At 45.7% G+C, this 23,821-nt stretch overlaps 1 protein-coding gene across 1 annotated transcript in view; it reads left to right on the forward strand.

Moving 5' to 3' along the window:
• The first annotated feature begins 14,006 nt into the window (after nucleotides 1-14,006).
• The window catches only part of LOC138770864 (carbohydrate sulfotransferase 9-like), a 65,086-nt gene continuing 55,271 nt past the window's right edge, over nucleotides 14,007-23,821 (forward strand). Inside the window, exon 1 of the mRNA XM_069950132.1 lies at nucleotides 14,007-14,091. The gene's annotated coding sequence lies outside the window, so the exon portion shown is untranslated. The remainder of the gene's footprint in view (nucleotides 14,092-23,821) is intronic.

Raw genomic sequence — 23,821 nt, forward strand, 5'->3', positions numbered from 1 at the left:
TGATTGACAAACAGCGTGGCTAATAAGCGAGCACTGGGTAGTTTACGTAGTGGAATAAGATGACACATCTTAGAAAAACGATCCACCACTACCCAGATGACCGTCTTACCCCTAGATAGTGGTAGGTCTGTGATAAAATCCATGGATAAGTGCGTCCAAGGTCTCGCAGGGACCGGCAGAGGGTGTAACAACCCCTCCGGTAGGCTACGGGGAACCTTGGATCGAGCACAGACCTCACAGGCTTCCACAAACGATTTAACATCTCGGCTCCATGTTGGCCACCAGAAATGACGTGACAGCAGATATTTAGTTCCAGCAATACCAGGATGCCCTGCCAACACAGAACCATGAATCTCTTCCAATACTCGGAGACGGAGATTCGGCGGTACAAACAAGAGAGACTCAGGAGTGTTATGGGGGGCCATACTCTGAGACTGCGTGACGAGAGTCACTAAGTCAGGTTGCAAAACAGATATTACAACACCAGGTTTTAGTATCGTATCGACATAGTTTTCAGGCATACCTTCAAAATCAAAGCTGCGGGAGAGGGCGTCAGCTCTGATATTACGAGAACCGGGTCGATAGGTGATTTTAAAGTCGAACCTAGAAAAGAACAGTGCCCACCGGGCCTGCCTGGGAGAAAGACGTTTAGCAGTATCGAGGTAAACTAGATTTTTGTGGTCAGTGAGTACGGTGACCTTATGTTTGGCCCCTTCCAAGAAGTGCCTCCATTCATCAAAGGCCATCTTAATGGCCAACAGTTCTCTATTGCCAATGTCATAGTTGCGTTCAGCATGTGAAAATTTTTTAGAAAAGAATGCAACCGGCCGTAGGTGAGTAAGGGTGTCTGTCCCTTGTGACAAGACCGCCCCCACTCCCACCTCGGACGCGTCTACTTCAACCACAAACGGGCGTTCGAAATCTGGCTGAGTCAGTACTGGAGCTTCTGAGAAGCAATGCCAAAGTGTGTCAAACGCCTCAAGAGCCTCTTCGGACCAGTGTGCAAGGTCCGCCCCCTTCTTGGTTAGATCGGTAAGGGGCCTAGCTATGATAGAAAAGCCCTTAATAAATTTCCGGTAATAATTGGCAAAGCCTAAAAACCTTTGTAAGGCCTTCAGGTTGTTAGGTCTTTCCCAATTTTTTATGGCGGCCACCTTGACCGGGTCCATACTAAACGAATGGGGAGTAATATTATAACCCAAGAACGAGACCTCCTGGAGACCAAACTGACATTTTGACAACTTGGCATACAGATTATTTTGTCTGAGAAGTTCCATTACCGTACGGACGTGCAGCACATGGGAAGACCAATCTGGGGAGAAGATTAAAATGTCATCGAGGTATACCACAACAAACCGTCCCAGATACTCACGAAAAACATCATTGACAAAATGCTGGAAGACGGCCGGAGCATTGCACAACCCAAAAGGCATGACGAGATACTCGAAATGGCCCTCTGGGGTATTAAATGCGGTCTTCCACTCATCACCTTCCCTGATGCGGATTAAATTGTATGCTCCCCTCAGGTCTACCTTGGAAAACCAATTAGCTCCTATGATTTGGTTAAACAGATCAGGAATTAAAGGCAAGGGGTGCTGATTCTTAACTGTAATCTTATTCAACTCCCGGTAATCGATACAGGGACGGAGACCCCCGTCCTTCTTCCCAACGAAAAAGAACCCCGCCCCCATGGGAGAAGAAGATGGGCGTATATGACCTTTACGCAGGCTATCTTTTACATATTCCCTCATAGCTTCCCTCTCGGGACAGGACAGATTGAAAATCCGACCTCGAGGATATTTAACCCCAGGAAGTAGCTCAATAGCACAATCATATGGTCTGTGTGGTGGTAATTCTTCCACTGCCTTTTCGTCGAACACATCAACATAGTCTGATAAAAATTCCAGAACCTCCCCCTCTCCGGAGGAGCATTCCGCAAGAGACACAGCATTACAGTGGGAGGCACATCCAGGCCCCCATCGTACCAGCTCCCTGTTGGGCCAATCAAAGATAGGGTTGTGAGTCTCCAACCAGGGCAACCCCAGAATCACGTCAGATGACAAGTTATGCATGAGTAGGAAGTCGAGTCTTTCCACATGGACAGACCCCACCTTGACCTCAAGACACGGTGTCATATAACGTACACTTCCCTGGGCAAAAGGGGCAGAATCTGCTCCAGTGACATTAACAGGACGCTGGAGCCGCAAGGGACATACCTCCAAACCAGAAAAAAACATAGGATTAACAAAGTTGGTTGAAGATCCAGAATCAACTTGGGCGTACCCATTAATACTTTTATTCCCCACAGACAAAGAAATTGGTAACAACAACTTATTTTTGAAGGTTACCTGTGCGCCTGAGAGACCCCTTCGACAATCTCTCAGGCGTTGAAGTTTTCCGGCGGTGGTCCTGGCCTGGAAGGGCATTGCCGAACTTGGTGTCCTGCTTTACCGCAATAAAGGCACAAATTATTCTGCAGGCGATGGGCACGTCGGGCTTTAGCATCAGTGGCATCCACCTGCATCGGCTCTTCGGGTAGTGGTACGACTGGGAGAGAGGATTTGGGGAGAGAGAGCGGTGATACAGGGGCTCTAGGGTGGTCAGGGGTACCCTTCTCTCTCTGTCGGTCCCTGAGTCGTCGGTCAACCCTGATAGCTAGTGTCATGCTGTCCTCAAGCGAATCAGGAGTAGGGTATGCCACCAACATATCTTTCAGTCTGTCACAGAGACCCACTCGAAACTGATATCTGAGGGCCGAATCGTTCCACGTGGAGAGACCGCTCCACTGCCGGAATTCTGAGCAGTACTCCTCCACTGGACGTCGGCCCTGTCTCAACCCAGTCAGCTGTCGTTCTGCGTTAGCTGCACAGTCAGGGTCATCATACAATAGACCTAGGGCAGAAAAGAACTGGTCGGGACTCTGTAGGCGAGGGGAGTCAGATGGTAGGGAAAATGCCCACTCCTGTGGCGGTCCTTGGAGGAGGGACATGATGATGCCCACCCTCTGAACCTCATCCCCAGACGAAATAGGGCGTAACCTAAAATACAGCTTACACCCCTCTCTGAAGGCACGGAATTTCCTCCTGTCCCCCGAGAACTTATCAGGAAGTTGAACAGGTGGTTCAGGAGGTGTGGGGGAGGTCACCGTGAGCTGTCGGGGTGCCGTCTCCTGTTCTTGGACCCTTACAGCGAGCTCCTGAACCATCGTGTTGAGTCGCTGCATTTGGTCCACAATGTTAGTCAGGGCTGTTCGGTTGTCCATGAGGCAACTGGCGGTACGGGCTGGCTATTCTGTCAGGACTGGCTAGAACAGACAGGACAGAGACAGTGGGCCCTGAATCTGAACCCACCACTGGCCCTGCCTAATTGCCTCGGCCGACCCTAAACGGTCGCGGACAACCACGAAGGCGTTCCCTACACTGCGTAAGTGAAACACAGAACAGCACGAACAGACAAACACAATAAAGAATAGTCGAACAAGCCGGGTCAAACCACACAGGCAACGCAGTACAAAATCGAAATACAAGGGATAGTCGGAGGTCAGGCAGAGGTCAGAACACGAGCAGTCAGGCAGAAGGGATTAGGACGGGATACGCAGGAGAAGGACAAGGGGAGCTGGGATCAGAACAACTAATAGCCAGCAAATACCAGCTGGCTTTCACATTACTTTATACTGGACCAGGAGCCCGGACCAGACACTGATTGGTCCGGTCTCCTGATCCAGCAATCACTGCAGCTGCGGTGCTGCAGACCAAGTGGCAGAGCGATCTGCCACTCAGCCCGCACGCCGCATCAGCTGCACTGCCCGGTCAGCTGACTGACTGTCACGTGAGACCGCGGCGTCCCCGGTTACTAGGGACGCCGTCGGGTCTCCGTGACGTCACTCTGCTCCGGCGGGCGGAGCTCCGGCGCGTTCTCGAGCCGGCCGCCGGAGCAGAGGCCGGGGAAGACGCCGCAGGAGCCAGGTCAGGTGAGTTCCTGACAGGTAGTTTACACCATTTTCAAATGGTAACCAAGAGCCTCATTATTTTTGTGGAAGTTTTTTTTGGCAGTTGGGGGGGGCTGCTTTTAACTATTTTCATGTCTGTAGTGGGTCTGTATCTTGCCATTGCAGTGAGCGGCTGCATTTTTTTGTGTTTTTGTGTGAGAGAATACAGTTCGATGTGTGGTGTTACAGGTAGAGAATACAGCGTGCTGTGTGCTGTTACAGGTAGAGAATACAGAGTGCTGTGTGGTGTTACAGGTAGAAAATACAGCGTGCTGTGTGGTGTTACAGGTAGAGAATACAGAATGCTGTGTGGTGTTACAGGTAGAGGATACAGCGTGCTGTGTGGTGTTACAGGTAGAGAATACAGCGTGCTGTGTGGTGTTACAGGTAGAGAATACAGCGTGCTGTGTGGTGTTACAGGTAGAGAATACAGCGTACTGTGTGGTGTTACAGGGAGAGAATACAGCGTGCTGTGTGGTGTTACAGGTAGAGAATACAGTGTGCTGTGTGGTGTTACAGGTAGAGAATACAGTGTGCTGTGTGGTGTTACAGGCAGAGAATACAGTGTGCTGTGTGGTGTTACAGGTAGAGAATACAGCGTGCTGTGTGGTGTTACAGGCAGAGAATACAGTGTGCTGTGTGGTGTTACAGGCAGAGAATTGTAACGCCTGGAGTAGTGGATCCACTGGACCGTCACTAGCGATAGCACTAACCTCACCAGGGAGCGGAGTCTAAGGGGCCGCTGGTTTTCACCAGAGCCCGCCGCAAGTAGGGATGGACTTGCTGCGGCAGGCGACCCCCAGGTCGCTACCCCTGGCTTGGTTGCTAGTGACGGCAGGCGAGGCGTGGCAGGAGCAGTAGGCAGGAGAGTGCAGGCAGAGGACTGTAGACGTGTTCGCAGGTGGCGGACAGGACTCAGGAACAATGGGAAGGCAGGTGGCAAAGACTAGGGACAAGGACTGAAGACAGGAACAAGGGACAAGGACTAAGGTGAGGAACAGCAGGGAGCTGGGCCAAACGCTATGGGAAGCAAGTAGAGCCTCCAACACCTGTAGTGGGGCAGGGCTGGAATTTATAGGGAGTGATAGTGTGCACACACCAATTAGGGGCGGACTGGCCCTTTAAATCTGAGACAGCCGGCGCGCGCGCGCCCTAGGAGGCGGTGACGCGCGCGCCGGCCGGCACAGACGGAGACGGGAGCGGGGCGAGGTAAGGCGCCCCCCAGGGCCGAACAGGTAGCAGCGCCGTGACAAGAATACAGCGTGCTGTGTGGGTGGGAACACAATGAAATGATAAAGTACTGCAAATAATTCAGTAACACAATGAAACTGCAATGTGTGAACACAGCCTAGATGTTCTGGAACAGATAAGGGCGGGGAATGGGCAGGGTGGACTGTGATGAACATCTGAGGTAAAGCATTGCATTCTGGAACCCGTAGTACTGTGTACAACTGCTCAACCAGGAAGTACAGCCACACAATACAGAACGAAGACCCCCAAAGCAAATGGATTTTTTTTTGTTTCAAAACTGGGATAGACAGGTAAGCAATGCTATATGCTGCTGCAGCAGGTTTATTTTTCTTACCTCTACCTGGAGTTCCCCTTTAATGGCAGTTATCAGGTAGATTAACAAGCACTAGACCAGGGATGTTAAACTTAAGCTGTTGCAAAACTACAACATGGCAAAAGTGGCCATGTTTTTGTAGCGCTGGATAACTCCATTAAAATAATAGTGATACGTGAAGCTAAAAACACAGCACACACCCTCAAATGTACCTACTATCAATATTGTGCAGGTGTATTGGCTACATGCCAATGTAAAGTATGCATATAATAAGGAACGGCCGCAATTAAAACATGACACACACACACAGTGCCCCTGCGACTAGTCTTTCATCCAAAACCAGGAGTGGGTTGAAAACACAGAAACGTTGCAAATCTTTCCATTATAGTGTTACCCTGTCAGTTTCACTCCTGATTTTGGGTAAAATACTAACAGAAATACTATGTGTGAGCATAGCCTTTGGCTATGTTCAAATGTCTTTTTTCCGCCTGTTTCGCAGCCATGTTTTTAGGAGTCTGTCATTTAGGCGCTAAAACATAGCCTTATGGTGCTTTACACAGAGAGATTTATCTGACAGATTTTTTCAAGCCAAAGCCAGGAATAGATTTGAAAAAGAGGAGAAATCTCACGCTTTCCTCTATGACCTGTTCTCTATTTAGGGAACAAACACACTGGGATTATCCGCAGCGGATTTCTCACTGCGGATCCCTGCCCTGTACAGTCTATGTGTCAGCAGCCCGCCCCGTTAACCCCCACCGCCGGAGGGTATACATGACCTGGTCCCCACTCCGGCTTGCTTCAGGGCTCCTGGCGTCTTCACGTCCTGCTCAGCCAATCAGTGCGCTGCGGCGGAGCAGCGCACTGATTGGCCGAGCAGGACCTGCTGGGAACCCCCAAAGCAAGCTGGAGCGGGGACCAGGGGATGTATACACTCTGGCGGCGGGGGGTTAACGGGGCAGGCTGCTGACAAACTCGCAGTGGGATGTCCATCCTGCTCCGAGTTTGTCTGCCCATAGAGAGTACAGGGCAGGGATCCGCAGCGAGTCTCGCTGCGAATTCGCAGCAGGAAATCAGCTGCGGATACGCCCAGTGTGTTTGTACCCTTATAGCTTTGGCTTCAAAAATTTGTCTGATAAATCTCTTTGTGTACACGCACCTTAAGTATGTTCCCACAATGTAAAAGTAAGGGCAAATAACGTCCGTTGTTGCAAATTAATGTCTGTTAGTAATGATCATGATCATCAAAAGAAAATTTCTGGCTGTGGGGATTTTTGGAGGGGGAGGATGAAAGAAATAACAAGGACTCATCTCCGCTTCTCCAGCGCTGATGCCGTTACTAAGTAGCTCCGGTTCACTGGTCGCTTTCTCGTTAGAAAGGGGACCTGGGACTTAACATGCCAGTCCCGCTCAGCCCGTCAGTGGCCAGAGCACGGTCCTATCTCTGCCCCTGATTGGCTGAGCAACCCTGAGCGGGAGATGAGTCCATGCTATTTATTTTTTTATCCTCCCCGACACCTGTGTAAAAGATTGGTCTGCCTGAAATTCTCCTTTAATAACAGCTAATGTTTTGCAACAACGGCCGTTATTTACCCTCATTTTTACATTGTGGGAACATAGCCTAAAAGACCGTTTAGGAAGATGTTACAGGTGGAGAATACAGCGTGCTGTGTGGTGTTACAGGTAGAGAATACAGCATGCTGTGTGGTGTTACAGGTAGAGAATACAGCGTGCTGTGTGGTGTTACAGGTAGAGAATACAGTGTGCTGTGTGGTGTTACAGGTAGAGAATACAGCGTGCTGTGTGGTGTTACAGGTAGAGAATACAGCGCGCTGTGTGGTGTTACAGGTAGAGAATACGGCGTACTGTGTGGTGTTACAGGGAGAGAATACAGTGTGCTGTGTGGTGTTACAGTTAGAGAATACAGTGTGCTGTGTGGTGTTACAGGTAGAGAATACAGCGTGCTGTGTGGTGTTACAGGTAGAGAATACAGCGTGCTGTGTGGTGTTACAGGTAGAGAATACAGCGTGCTGTGTGGTGTTACAGGTAGAGAATACAGCGTGCTGTGTGGTGTTACAGGTAGAGAATACAGGGTGCTGTGTGGTGTTACAGGTAGAGAATACAGTGCTGTGTGGTGTTACAGGTAGAGAATACAGGGTGCTGTGTGGTGTTACAGGTAGAGAATACAGCGTGCTGTGTGGTGTTACAGGTAGAGAATACGGCGTACTGTGTGGTGTTACAGGGAGAGAATACAGCGTGCTGTGTGGTGTTACAGGTAGAGAATACAGCGTGCTGTGTGGTGTTACAGGTAGAGAATACAGCGTGCTGTGTGGTGTTACAGGTAGAGAATGAATACAGTGTGCTGTGTGGTGTTACAGGCAGAGAATTGTAACGCCTGGAGTAGTGGATCCACTGGACCGTCACTAGCGATAGCACTAACCTCACCAGGGAGCGGAGTCTAAGGGGCCGCTGGTTTTCACCAGAGCCCGCCGCAAGTAGGGATGGACTTGCTGCGGCAGGCGACCCCCAGGTCGCTACCCCTGGCTTGGTTGCTAGTGACGGCAGGCGAGGTGTGGCAGGAGCAGTAGGCAGGAGATAGTGCAGGCAGAGGACTGTAGACGTGATCGCAGGTGGCGGACAGGACTCAGGAACAATGGGAAGGCAGGTGGCAAGGACTAGGGACAAGGACTGAAGACAGGAACAAGGGACAAGGACTAAGGTCAGGAACAGCAGGGAGCTGGGCCAAAAGCTATGGGAAGCAAGTAGAGGCTCCAACACCTGTAGTGGGGCAGGGCTGGAATTTATAGGGAGTGATAGTGTGCACACACCAATTAGGGGCGGACTGGCCCTTTAAATCTGAGACAGCCGGCGCGCGCGCGCGCGCCCTAAGAGGCGGGGACGCGCGCTCCGGCCGGCACAGACGGAGACAGGAGCGGGGCGAGCTAAGGCGCCCCCCAGGGCCGAACAGGTAGCAGCGCCGGGTCCCTGCACAAGGACCCCGGCAGCTGCATGGGGCAGAGGGAGGTCGCGGCGGCGGCCCGGAGCACGGGACGTCGCCGCGGCCGTGACAAGAATACAGCGTGCTGTGTGGGTGGGAACACAATGAAATGATAAAGTACTGCAAATAATTCAGTAACACAATGAAACTGCAATGTGTGAACACAGCCTAGATGTTCTGGAACAGATAAGGGCGGGGAATGGGCAGGGTGGACTGTGATGAACATCTGAGGTAAAGCATTGCATTCTGGAACCCGTAGTACTGTGTACAACTGCTCAACCAGGAAGTACAGCCACACAATACAGAACGAAGACCCCCAAAGCAAATGTATTTTTTTTTGTTTCAAAACTGGGATAGACAGGTAAGCAATGCTATATGCTGCTGCAGCAGGTTTATTTTTCTTACCTCTACCTGGAGTTCCCCTTTAATGGCAGTTATCATGTAGATTAACAAGCACTAGACCAGGGATGTTAAACTTAAGCTGTTGCAAAACTACAACATGGCAAAAGTGGCCATGTTTTTGTAGCGCTGGATAACTCCATTAAAATAATAGTGATACGTGAAGCTAAAAACACAGCACACACCCTCAAATGTACCTACTATCAATATTGTGCAGGTGCATAGGCTACATGCCAATGTAAAGTATGCATATAATAAGGAACGGCCGCAATTAAAACATGACACACACACAGTGCCCCTGCGACTAGTCTTTCATCCAAAACCAGGAGTGGGTTGAAAACACAGAAACGTTGCAAATCTTTCCATTATAGTGTTACCCTGTCAGTTTCACTCCTGATTTTGGGTAAAATACTAACAGAAATACTATGTGTGAGCATAGCCTTTAACTATGTTCAAATGTCTTTTTTCCGCCTGTTTCGCAGCCATGTTTTTAGGAGTCTGTCATTTAGGCGCTAAAACATAGCCTTATGGAGATTTATCTGACAGATTTTTTTAAGCCAAAGCCAGGTAGAGAATACAGGGTGCTGTGTGGTGTTACAGGTAGAGAATACAGCGTGCTGTGTGGTGTTACAGGTAGAGAATACAGCGTGCTGTGTGGTGTTACAGGTAGAGAATACAGCGTGCTGTGTGGTGTTACAGGTAGAGAATACAGCACGCTGTGTGGTGTTACAGGTAGAGAATACAGAGCTGTGTGGTGTTACAGGTAGAGAATACAGCGTGCTGTGTGGTGTTACAGGTAGAGAATACAGTGTGCTGTGTGGTGTTACAGGTAGAGAATACAGTGTGCTGTGTGGTGTTACAGGTAGAGAATACAGCGTGCTGTGTGGTGTTACAGGTAGAGAATACAGCGTGCTGTGTGGTGTTACAGGTAGAGAATACAGCATGCTGTGTGGTGTTACAGATAGAGAATACAGTGTGCTGTGTGCTGTTACAGGTAGAGAATACAGCGTGCTGTGTGGTGTTACAGGTATAGAATACAGTGTGCTGTGTGGTGTTACAGGTAGAGAATACAGCGTGCTGTGTGCTGTTATAGGTAGAGAATACAGCATGCTGTGTGGTGTTACAGGTAGAGAATACAGCGTGCTGTGTGGTGTTACAGGTAGAGAATACAGCGTGCTGTGTGGTGTTACAGGAAGAGAATACAGCACGCTGTGTGGTGTTACAGGTAGAGAATACAGTGTGCTGTGTGGTGTTACAGGTAGAGAATACAGCGTGGTGAATACAGTGTGCTGTGTGGTGTTACAGGAAGAGAATACAGCACGCTGTGTGGTGTTACAGGTAGAGAATACAGTGTGCTGTGTGGTGCTACAGGTAGAGAATACAGCGTGGTGAATACAGTGTGCTGTGTGGTGTTACAGGTAGAGAATACAGCGCGCTGTGTGGTGTTACAGGTAGAGAATGCAGGGTGCTGTGTGGGTGGGAACACAATGAAATTATAAAGTACAGCAAATAATTCAGTAACACAATGAAACTGCAATGTGTGAACACAGCCTAGATGTTCTGGAACAAATTAGTTTGGGGAATGGGCAGGGGCTGTGATGAATGGCTGAGGGAAAGCATTGCATTGTGGAACTGCTCAACCAGGAAGTACAACCAGTACAATACAGAACGAAGACCCCCAAAGCAAATGGACTTTTGGTAGTTTCAAAACTGGGTAAGCAATGCTATATGCTGTTGCAGCAGGTTTATTTTTGTTACCTCTACTTGGAGTTCCCCTTTAATGGCCGTGATCAGGTAGATTAACAAGCACTAGACCAGGGGTGTTAAACTCAGGCCCTCCAACTGTTGCAAAACTACAACTCCCATCATGGCTGGACAGCCAAAGCTTTAGCTGGAGGGCCTGAGTTTGACACCTGTGCACTAGACAATGCCTGACAATGAGAGGCTGCAGAAGCTAGATACTATCCCCAACAGGGCACAGTATTGCTGGTACTATTCAGATATCCCACTATTCTCCACTAGGGAGTCAAATTGGCTGATTCACGGTAGCATATAATAAGGGGTGGCTGCAATTAAAACATGACACACACACAGACACACACACACACACAGACACACACACAGACACACACACACACAGACACACACACACACACACACACACACACACACAGCAACTAGTTTTGTCCTAAAACGGGAGTCTTCAGGCACAGGCCAGATGGCCCTGTGCCCGAAGGTGCCCGTGCTAGGACGCAACTAGTCGCAGGGGCAGTGTGTGTCATGTTTTAATTGCAGCCGTTCCTTATTATGTGCATACTTTACATTGGTATGTAGCTTGCCCAATACTTGCACAATATTGATAGTAGGTACATATACATTTGAGGGTGTGTGCTGTGTTTTTAGCTTCACGTATCACTAATATTTTAAAGAGGTTATCCAGTGCTACAAAAACATGGCCACTTTTGCCTCACTCTTGTCTCCAGGTCAGGTGTGGTGCAAAAGTGGAGCAAAAGTGGCCATGTTTTTGTAGCACTGGATAATCCTTTTAACCCCTAGACGACCTAGGACGTACCGCTACGTCCTTGAAGTCTGTGCCCAGACGACCCTGGACGTACCGGTACGTCCTGAGCTATGAAGCGCACTCCAGAGCGGAGCGCGCTTCATAGCAGGTGGGGGCCGGCTGCAATCAGCAGCCGGGACCTCACCGGTAATGACACACTGCAGCGATCGCGCTGCAGCATGCCATTAACTCCTTAAACAAATAAATAAACATATAATATACCATAGCGTTCGTAATTGTCCGATCTATTAAAATATAACAAGCGTCATTGCGAACGGTGAACAGCGTACACGAAAAGAGGGAAAAAAGTGCGCAGATTACCGATTTTATGTTACATTATATATAAAAAAAATAATAAAAAGTGATCAAAACGTCTTCCAAATATGGTATAAAAACTAGAGATCATGGCGGAGAAAATGACATCTCATACAGCCCCATAGCTGAAAAAATAAAACCGTTATAAGCGTCACAATAGTCCCATTTTATTAATAATTAATTGCCAAAAAAAGGATTTCATTAAAAAATACATATATAACATTAGAGAATCTGTGTAACCTGCATATGGTTGTGTTCGGACTGACCTATAGAGTATTAGTATCATGTTGCTTTTACCATATAGTGCATTACGTAGACACAGGGACCCCCCAAACGTTACCATATTGCATTCTTTTTTATGATTTCCCCAATTTATATCTTCATAAATAATATATTTGGAATTCCATCATACATGTTATGGTAAAATGAAAGACGTCATTACACAGTACAACTATTCCTGTAACAAACAAGCACTTACATGGCCCTGTACATAGAAAACGGAAAGTGCTAGAGCTCTTAGAAGGGGAGGAGGGAAAAAGGAAAGTGCAAAGATCAAAATTTGCGCGGTCCACTGGGTCATTTTGGGCCTGGTCCTCAAAGGGTTAAAGGGGTTATCCAGCGCTACAAAAACATGGCCACTTTTTCCCCTCTAAGGACTGTTTCCCCTTTAGGGTACGTTCACACTTACCGGATCCGCAGCAGATTTCATTTAAATAACTGAACACAGCAACAAATCTGCACGATCAAATCTTCTGCGGATCTGCTGCAGATCCTGTAGGTGTGAACGCACCCTTAAGGACTGTGCACACCATTTTTACTGCTACAGAGTCAGGTGCAACTTTCAGAGCCGGTAATGGTGCATTTACACAGAAAGATTTACCTGACAGATTTTGGAAGCCAAAGCCAGGAATGGATTTGAAAAGAGGATAGATCCCAGTCTTTCCTTTATGACCTGATCCCTGTTTATAGTCTGAAGCCAAAACCAGGAACAAAGATCTGTCAGATAAATCTGTCTGTGTAAACGCACCATTAACGCAATAATTGGCTTTCTAGGCTATTGGCCTTAGTGCGTCTGCCTGGGAAGTTAAAGTGACTGTACCACCAGGCCCAGGCTGAAGCACTGGAGGCGGCCGACCCACCCTTAGTGGGAAGAAACCCCAGCCCCTCCATGATGTGACTCCATTACAATCAATGGAACCCTATCATAGAGGGGCAGGGGTTTCCTCCCACTAAGGGTGGGTCGGCCCGCCTCCAGTGCTTCAGCCTGGGCCTGGTGGTACAGTCACTTTAAGTTTTCAGCCCCATTTGGAGAAAGGGACTAATGCAAATGATGGCAATTATGTACTACACGATTTTTTGTCTGTCATTAACAAATTGAAGAACTTCTCCTTTTAAATGAACTGGTAACAAAAATGTGCCAGAGATTTTAATTTGCTTCTATTAAAAATTTCAAGTCTTCCAGTACTTATCAGCTGCTGTATGTCCTGCAGGAAGTGGTGCATTCTTTCCACTCTGGCAAGCAGGAGAGGTTTTCTATGTTTATTTGCTGCTGCTAGTGACAGTTCCTGACATGGACAGAGGTGGCAGCAGAGAGCACTGTGTCAGACTTGAAAGAATACACCATTTCCTGCAGGACATACAGCAGCTGATAAGTACTGGAAGAATGGAGATTTTTTTTATTATTTTTTTTTTAAAGTAAATTACAAATCCCAGGCACTTTCTGACCCCAGTTGATTTAAAAAAAATATTTATTTTGTTGGATAATCCCTTTAATGGTTACAATATTCTCAGCATACAGTGGTCTTTTCTGGCTCATTGTAAATCGCTGTTGTGCAATACATGTGATAGGCAGCATGGTGGCTTTGTTTTGTCTTGCAATGCCGGGGTCCTGAGATGTTCTCTATTTGTGGATTTAATTGTTATAATACAGTATTCTGATCTAACACATGTAAAGCATATCTATAGTCTGCGACATAAATCAGTCAAATTTCTCCTCACACGTGTGGAGATTTATAGGCTGTTTATACTGAGAATTCTAATAAGATGGACATGCAAAGCAACACTAATAGCTTCCTCCAAAAGATGTTTTGCATAACCTTCCTCCAGTGAATGGATGAACCTAACTTACCTTCTGAACCTGTTGACAGATATGCTAAAAATGTATGAGTCATTTAATTTATGGCAGATGCTGTTTACGTAACTCTGGCTTGTATTAAGTCTGTGCACTTCATAGCTGGTATCATTTGAGCTGGCAGAGCGATTCGGTAAAGGTAAGGGTAATGTATTTTAAGTATTTTAATGTGAAGTAAAGGAGAAACTGTGGCAACTCAACGGTCTATATGAAATTCTTCTTTATTGATTAAATATTCTGGTACAGAAAGGCATCAGGGGGGTGAATGGGAGGACGTACACACGGTAGTGCTTGCTGTGTGGCTAGTCCACACGAAACGATTGTTGCTACCCACTGTATGTCCGTGTGTACGTCCTCCCATTCACCCCCCTGATGCCTTTCTGTACAGGAATGTTTAATCAATAAAGAAGAATTCACTACAGACCGGTGAGTTGCCTCAGTTTCTCTTTTACTTCACTGGATTTTGTTTGGCATTGGCTTATATGTTTGCAGCCATAAATCACCTGCCATAGCTTCCCTGGCTCTGCGCTTTTTACTGCAGGTATTCAATAATTGATCTTAGTTAGGAAAATTCCGCTATCCTGGGACTGGAGTAAAGATGCCAATAAATATGCAAATATTCCAAAAAGCGCACATCATAAATCACAGCTAAGAAAATTCTGAAGAATAACCAAGCCTACATACATGAAGAAGGAAAAAAAAACAGGCGCAAGCTGTCTTAATCACACATACACCGAGCTACACTAATTAGTAAATCTGACGGAGGTCTGTGCATATATACCAAATATATAATATATATATATATTATATGGCATATATATATATATATATATATATATATATATATATATATATATATGCCAAAAAATGCTAAGGAGCACAAGGTACACTGCTTGATACATGTCCCCCATTGTCTATATAGCTATTGCTCATTTTACATAGCATTCATGCAACTAGACATAGGGGGAGATTTATGAAGTCCGGTATTTTTTATGCCCGGCTTACAAATCTCCCCGCAGCTCCAGAGCTCAGGGGATTTATGTAGAGGCGCAATGCCTCTACATAAATCCTGATCGCACAGAGCCCATCTGTGCGAAAATTTTGAAACCTACGCCAGCTCAGAGCTGGTGTAGGTTTTAGTATCATTTTTTCGCGGAAAAAATGAAAAATGCAGCACACACAGAGGCCCGGCCCCCTCTCCGCTGCACTGGTGAAGGTGGCGCAGTTAGGGCAGATGCGAAAAAAATATTTCCAAAAATACCCTTTGCGAATATTTTTACGCCAAAACCCCCCATCTGCGCCATAAAAAGGCATTTTCGCTTATTCATACATGTCCTCCATAGAGTTTCCTCCAGTGGATGGCACAGGGATATGAGTTATGCCCGTGCTATTAGCTGCAGAAACTAGTTGTGATATATAGTACAGCCAACATGTTGTCTATCTCTCTGGTGACCCACAACATGATCATGTGGCACTAATAGGATGCCATGGTATCTGCAATCATAGCCTAATACATTGTATGTAAGTTTATGGCTATGGTCACACATACTATTTCTGTCAGTCTTTTTTTCAACCAAAACCAGGAGTGGGTTGAAAACACAGAAATGTTGAAAATCTTTCCATTATAGTATTACCCTGTTCCACTCCTGATCTTGGGTAAAACACTAACAGAAATACTATGTGTGAGCATAGCCTTTGGCTATGTTTAAATGTCTTTTTTTTTTTTTGCCTGTTTCGCAGCCATGTTTTTAGGCGTCTGTCATTTAGGCGCTAAAACATAGCCTAATAGTGCTTTACACAGAGAGATTTATCTGACAGATTTTTTTTAAGCCAAAGCCAGGAATGGATTTGAAAAGAGGAGAAATCTCAGGCTATCCTTCATGATCTGTTCCCTATTTATAGTCTGTTCCTAGGTTTGGCTTCAAAAATCTGTCAGATAAATCTCTCTGTGTACACGCTTAAAGCGACTCTGTACCCACAATCTGAGCCCCCAAACCACTTGTACCTTCGGATAGCTGCTTTTAATCCAAGATCTGTCCTGGGGTCCGTTCGGCATGTGGTGCAGTTATTGTCCTAAAAAACAACTTTTAATCCTGCAGCCCTGTGTCTAACGGCTGGGGCTTACATTTGTATATGCATTAGGCTGGCACCACCTCTCTGTCCTTCCTCCCCACCCTCCTCATCATTAGGAATGATCCAGGAACACTTACTGCTGTTTGAGCTTTGCACAGGTGTATTAACGATCCAGCCCATGTTCATTATACACACAGGTGGGGAATAGGAAGCAATCTGCCTAGAGCATTCCTGATGATGAGGAGGGTGGGGAGGAAGGACAGAGAGGGTGTGCCAGCCTAATGCATATACAAATGTAAGCCCCGGCCGTTAGACACAGCGCTGCCAGATTAAAAGTTGTTTTTATGACAATAACTGCATCAACTGCCGAACGGACCCCAGGACAGATCTTGAATTAAAAGCAGCTATCCAAAGGTACAAGTGGTTTGGGGGGGGGGGGGGTTGGGTCAGATTGTGGGTACAGAGTCGCTTTAAGGACGGAGCCAATTTAACTTTTTGCATTTTCGTTTTTTTCCTCCTTGTGGTTAAAAGGCCATAGCACTTGGATTTTTTCACCTAGAGACCCACATGAGCCCTTATTTTTTGCACCACTAATTGTACTTTGCAATGACAGGCTGAATTTTTTCATAAAGTACACTGCAAAACCAGAAACAAATTCAAAGTAAGGTGAAATTGAAAAAAACAAAACGCATTTCTTTTATTTTTTATTTATTTTTTTTTACGCCGTTCACCCTGGGGTAAAACTGACTTGTTATATATGTTCCTCAAGTCGTTACAATTACAATGATATGTAACATTTTATTTTATCTGATGGCCTGTAAAAAATTCAAACCATTGTTAACAAATATATGTTCCTTATAACGCTTAGGCTTATAACGCTTTTATCCTTTGGTCTATGGGGCTGTGTGAGGTGTAATTTTTTGCACCATGATGTGTTCTTTCTATTGATACCTTGATTGCGCATATGTCCCTTTTTGATCGCTTTTTAATAAAATTGTTCTGGATTTGATGCAACCAAAAATGCGCAATTTAGAAATTGGGATTTTTTTACGCTTACGCTATTTACCGTGCAAAATCAGTAATGTGATTAATTAATAGTTCGGGTGATTACGCACGCGGCGATAGCAAACATGTTTATTTATTTATTATTATTTATAACATGGGAAAAGGGGGGTGATTCAAACTTTGATTGCTTTGATTGCTTCTGGCTGCTGCAGCCGGAAGCAATCGAGTGCCAAGCCGGGGTCAGCACCATTACGGCGCAGAGCCCAGCAGGAGTAGGATGTGTGGATCGCTCCTCCGGGACAGCGTCCCACTAGACACCAGGGAACGGCTGCATTCAAGTAATCGGATGCATCTGTCAACTTTGACAGCTGCATCCGATTACTTTATTAGCGGGCACGGCGATCAGACCATGTCCGCTAATAGCCGCGGTCCCGGGCTACATGCTGCACCCGGGACCACGTCCCCGCTCTGCACACACGTAGGCGGCCCTGGACGTACAGGTACGTTCAGGGTCGCCTAAGGGTTAAGTATGTTCCCACAATGTAAAAGTAAGGGCAAATAACGTCCATTGTTGCAAAATAATGTCTGTTATGCTGGGTTTACGCGGAGCGATAATTCGCCCGATCGTACGATTAACAATAGGTTAAATCGGTGAACGACTGTTTACACGGAACGATCTGCAAATTTTTTGCGAACGACCAATAACGATTTTAGAACATGTTCAAAGATCAAAATAAACGATTTCTCGCTCGTCACTTGATCGTTCGTTGTGTTTACACGTACGATTATCGTTCGAATTCTATCGTTATCGTGCTTATTTGCACGATAATCGTTCCGTGTAAATGCAGAATTAGTAATGATCATGATCATTAAAAGTGAATTCCTGACTGGGGGCCTTTCTCGTTAGAAAAGGGACCTGGGACATAACATGCCAGACCCACTCAGCCCGTCAGTGGCGATACGCAGCAGATTAGATCTAAATAACTGAACACAGCATCAAATTTGCACCATCAAATCTGCTGCAGATCTGCTGTGTATACGGTGTGTGGGTTTGTACCCTAAGGGTGCCTTCACACCTACCGGATCCACAGCGGATCTCACTTCTGCGGATTTGAAGCGAGAACCGCTGCGGATCCGGTATCAATTCACCCCTATGATAGCACATATTCGCAGCGGGATTATGTGCTTTAACTCACTGGTGCCCGCAGCCCCGCCGTCGCATCCCTGGCGGCGGCACATCCCCCCCATCCCGGCCACATCCCCCCATCAGCCCATCTCCGGCCCGCCGCCGAGAGCAAACATTACCTGCTCAGCGGCGCGGCTGCAGTGAGGCTCCCGGCTCCGGTCCCGCTCAGCTGATCTGAGCGGGAGCGGAGCCGGCAGCCTCACTGCAGCCGCGCCGCCGAGCAGGTACTGTATGCTCTCGGCGGCGGGAATGTGGACGGCGGCGGGCTGGGGGTGGGCTGATGGGGGGATGTGGCCGGGATGGGGGGATGCGCCGGGGATGCGACGGCAGGGCTGCGGGCACCAGGGAGTTAAAGCACATATTCACAGCGGGATGTCAATCCCGCTGCGAATATGTGCTATCATAGGGGTGAATTGATACCGGATCCGCAGCGTTTCTCGCTTCGAATCCGCAGAAGTAAGATCCGCTGTGGATCCGGTAGGTGTTAAGGCACCCTTAGGATAGGGCTGATATCAGGGCAGTATTACTGCTGTCAGGGACCTGGCCCGTTACATCACCCGCCCCCTTTCTGTGCACAGAAAGAACATGAGGGGGCAGGGTTTTTAACCATTCCAGCTGCAGCTACCTCATAGTGAAGTTGGACAAGTGATCAGGAGGAAAGCACCAGGTATGCTGCAAATGAATATACAAAGATAGAAACATATCCCCATGACTTGGTATAAGAATATGGTCTGGTTGCTGATGCTCCATATACACTACTAGATTTATTGGCAAATCACTCTGCATAGTGTTCCACCATTAAAAGGCCAATCCCCCCTCCAGTGACCTATATCTGCCAATCCAATGTAGTAGTAGTAAGAAAGCAGTAGGGAAATTGACACTTGGGCTTGGTTCACATTATGTAAAAATCATAATAATGTCCGTCGTTGCGCAAACAACTAGAGATGAGCGAATCTTTCGGACTTTTGGTCCAAAAGCAGTTCGCTCTCTCTTATTATGCCTGTGATCCCAGCCGCATAGTTGCGCTCCCGGGAAAATGCGGCCAGGATATTCCAGGGAATCGATCTGGAATATCCTGGCGGCATATTCACGGGATCACAACTATGCGGCTGGGATCACAGGCATGATAATAGAGCGCAGATGCCGTCGGACCAAAAGTCCGAGGGTCCGCTCATCACTACAAATAACGTCCACTAATTTTTAAATAATGGATGTTATTTGCATAATGACGACTATTGTTATTAAAGACAGCCGTCATGTTTACATAACGTGAACTTAGCCCTAGGCTATATTCACACACAGTATTTTTGCTCTGTATTTTGCAACCAAAACCAGGAGTAGATTGAAAACACAGAAAGGCTATGTTCACACACTGTTGAAATTGAGGGGAAGGCCGTAATTTAATGACAAATAATGGTCATTATTTTAAAACGACGGCCGTTGTTTTGAAATGACGGCTGTTATTTGCTGTTAAATGACGGCCATCCATTAAATTTTAAGGGTACAAACACACACAGCAGATACGCAGCAGATTTGATGCTGTGTTCAGTATTTGAGATCTAATCTGCTGCGTATCGCAGCAGTAAATACGAAGCGTATATGCCGTGTGTGTTTCTACCCTAAGGGTATAAACCCACACACCGTATATGCAGCGTATTTACTGCTGCGATACGCAGCAAATACGCAGCAGATTAGATCTAATTAACTGAACACAGCATCAAATCTGCACCATCAAATCTGCTGCATATTTGTTGCGTATCTGCTGCGTATACGGTATGTGGGTTTGTACCCTTATAGTGTGTGAACATAGCTTTTTCAATCCACTCCTGGTTTTGGTTTCTGGCATTTTAATTAAATTTTATTCCATTGTATCTTGGATATGTTGTGACCGAAAATCAACAACTCTAGCATTGCACATAAATATTTTTTTCACTTATGCCATTCCGTTAATGTTTTTGGCCCTTTTTATTTGTAAAATGAAAAAAAGTGACTTTTTTAATTTGTCTTTTTTTTTTTTTTTAACTAAAACTTTTTTTTTTTTTTGTAGACCCCCCTAGGGGACTAAACTCATATGCCTTATGGTGCGTTTACACAGATTTATCTGACAGATTTTTGAAGCCAAAGCCAGAAATGGATTTGAAAAGAGGTTAGATCCCAGTCTTTCCTTTATGATCCGTTCCCTTTTTATAGTCTGTTCCTGGCTTTGGCTTCAAAGATCTGTCAGATAAATCTTTCTGTGTAAATGCACCATTAAATCATGGAGTAATTGACTGCCAGCATCCAATTACAAAGTTCTGCACCAGATGCAGCAGTGTGGGCGCCGTCAGTGATTGTTTGCACGTTTAAATATTTATGAATTTTCTATGGTTAATGTGCTGTTAGATGCTTACTTATAACTAGGGATGAGCAAATTTTCAGTACCAGCAAAGTTCTTCACTAGGCTGTCGGCTGTCGGCTTGTCAGCCGGCTGGCATTGAACTCTATGCTGCACCACTCCAGGTGGATCTAGCTTTTCCAGGCACCTGGAGAAAAGCAGCACAGAGTTCAAAGGCAGGTGGGTGACAAGCCGACACCCGAGTGTTTAAATACATGTTTTTTGTGTATTATATAAAAGTGATTTTATTATGGTAGTAATTCCTATTGTTTTGGTATACGAATACAATTGCAAAGGCTTAGGTCGGGGATAACTCTGATTCTGGCTGATTAAAGGGGTAATATAGAAAAAAAAAAGATAATAATAATAATTCTTTCAAATTAACTGGTGGCAGAAAGGAATTTGTAATTCGCTTCTATTAAAAAATCTCAAGTCTTCCAGTACTTATCAGCTGATGTATGTCCTGCATGAAGTGGTATTCTTTCCAGTCTGGAGAACAGGAGATGTTTACTATGGGGATTTACTACGGCTCTGGACAGTTCCTGTCACAGACAGAGGCGGCAGCAGAGAGCTTATCAGCTGCTGTATGTCCTGCAGGAAGTGGTGCATTCTTTCCACTCTGGCATGCAGGAGAGGTTTTCTATGGGTATTTGCTGCTGCTATGGACAGTTCCTGACATGGACAGAGGTGGCAGCAGAGAGCACTGTCTGTGTGACTCGAAAGAATACAGCACTTCCTGCTGGCATACAGCAGCTGATGAGTACAGGAAGACTTGAGATTTTTTTTTTTATATATAATACAAGTAAATTACAAATCTCTGGCACTTTCTCGCACCAGTTGATTTGAAGATTTTTTTTTTTTTGCTGAAGTATCCCTTCAGCACACAGTAAAATAAAACCCACAGCCATGCAACATTCTTTTTTTTTTTTTCTTTTTGGGCCATTTGATGGAAGTTAGTTTTTCCATAGACTTAAATGTAGATCATTATTCCATTCAAAATATGTGCGCATTTGCTTTTAATTTACTGTATGTGACCATAGCGAGAATATGCTGAAGCGAAAACAACCAAAAATCCTACAGATCTCTCCAGAGAAGAACTTTTGAAATGACCAGCTTTAATGGGTTAAAGGGGTTCTCCAGGGAAAATCTTTTTCTTTCAAATCAACTGATATCAGAAAGAAAAAAAGACTGACCAAAACAGAAATACTATGGGGGAGATTTATCAAACATGGTGTAAAGTGAAACTGTCCCAGTTGCCCCTAGCAACCAATCAGATTCCACCTTTCATTCCTCACAGACTCTTTGGAAAATGAAAAGTGGAATCTGATTGGTTGCTAGGGGCAACTAAGCCAGTTTAACTTTACGCCATGTTTGATAAATCTCCCTCTATGTGTGATCGTATCCTTTGGCTAGGTTAAAACCTCTTTTGTTTGCCTGTTTTCCCAGCCATGTTTTTGGGCGTCAGTCATTTCATGAAACCTGCCCGTTTTATGCAAATGACGGCCATTGTGTGAACAAAGCCTGAGTATGTTTTCCACAATTTAAAAGTAAGGGCAAATAACGTCTGTTGTTGCAAAATAACAGCCCTTAGTAATGATCATTAAAGGAAAATTCTGGGCTGAAGGGATTTTTGGGGAGGAGGAGGATTAAAGGGGTTGTCCAGCGAAAATCTTTTTCTTTCAAATCATCTGGTGTCAGAAAGTTATATAGATTAGTAATTTACTTCTATTAAAAAATCAAGTCTTCCCGTACTTACTAGCTGCTGTATGTCCTGCAGGAAATGTTTTATTTTCAGCCTGACACAGTGCTCTCTGCTGACATCTCTTGCCAAGACAGGAACTGTCCAGAGCAGCAGCAAATCCCCATAGAAAACCTTTCCTGTTCTGGACAGTTCCTGTCTCGGCCAGAGATGGCAGCAGAGAGCACTGTGTCTGGCTGAAAATAAAAAAACATTCCATGTATGACATACAGCAGCAGATAAGTACTGGAAGGCTTAAGATTTTTTTTTAATAGGAGTAAATTACAAATCTATATAACTTTCTGAAACCAGTTGATTCGAAAGAAAAAGATTTTCGCTGGACAAACCCTTTAAGGGGCTGGTAAAAAGCTAATTTGTTATGGAAACTCCTCAAGCTCCATGACAATACTGTAAAACAGGTTGTATGAAATGTAGTTTTGGTCACAGTCACAGTAGAGTGGTTGCAAATAAATATTCTAGCTTTTATAGGCCACACATTTTAAGTTGCCATACTTCTGACTAGTTTCCTTTTGGACAGACAGGAGAATACATGTTGTGATGGTAAATATTTGAGCTAGGCTTACAATATGGTTTTTATTGGACCATAAGGTCCCAAGTGCGAAAAAAGGAAGCAAATAGGCACGTATTAAATTATATAAAAAGACTGTGTTGAAAGGGAACCTGTCACCATGAAAGTACTATCTGATCTATCAACATCATGTTATGGAGCAGGAGGAGCTGAGCAGATTCATTTACATCTTTATTGGAAAAGATTCAGTAAAACTTGTCAACAACTGATAGTTTGAGTGCAGGTTTTGCTGCTTGTTTTCCATTGACGTGAATGAAGTTTAATTGCAAACCACACCTGAACTGGAGACGAGATGTGCTGTCCCTGGAAGAAAGTGGCCATGTTTTATTAAAGGGCTCGTTCACACAGAGCAAAAGCAGCTGAATTTCTGCGCTGAATCAGCGCTGAAATTTCAGCCGTTAAAATAGGTGCAGAGCTAATTTCCATTGTGTTGAATGGAAATTCTGCTCTGCAGTTCACACAGTGGAATTTCCGCACTGAACTAATCCGCTTTCCGCCAGAAGAATGAACATGTTCATTCTTCCGCTAGCGGAAGCCTATACAAACCAATGGGGCTCTAATTTTCTGTTTCAGCGCGGAATACGCGCGTATTCAGTGCGGAATACAAGCGTAATACAAACGGAAATTACGCGCTGAATCAGCGCGGAAATGGGGAAAAAAGGGGGGGAGGAGGATTCTAGTATATATTCTGGTATAGTCTAGTTTACTCGCCAAATACTCGCTGAATTTCAGCACTGAATGCATGCAGATTCAGCGCGGATTCCTCGAGTATTCCGCGCTGAATTTGTCAAGAGCTGATTACTAGCTGAACACTTTCCTAGCTGAATACGCAGGGATTCTGCTTGCATTCTGCTTATATTCTGCTCGGAATTCAGCGTCAGTTGATTTCAGGCGGAAATATTTC

This window comes from Dendropsophus ebraccatus, chromosome 13 (assembly GCF_027789765.1).
Source record: "Dendropsophus ebraccatus isolate aDenEbr1 chromosome 13, aDenEbr1.pat, whole genome shotgun sequence".
Taxonomy (NCBI): domain Eukaryota; kingdom Metazoa; phylum Chordata; class Amphibia; order Anura; family Hylidae; genus Dendropsophus; species Dendropsophus ebraccatus.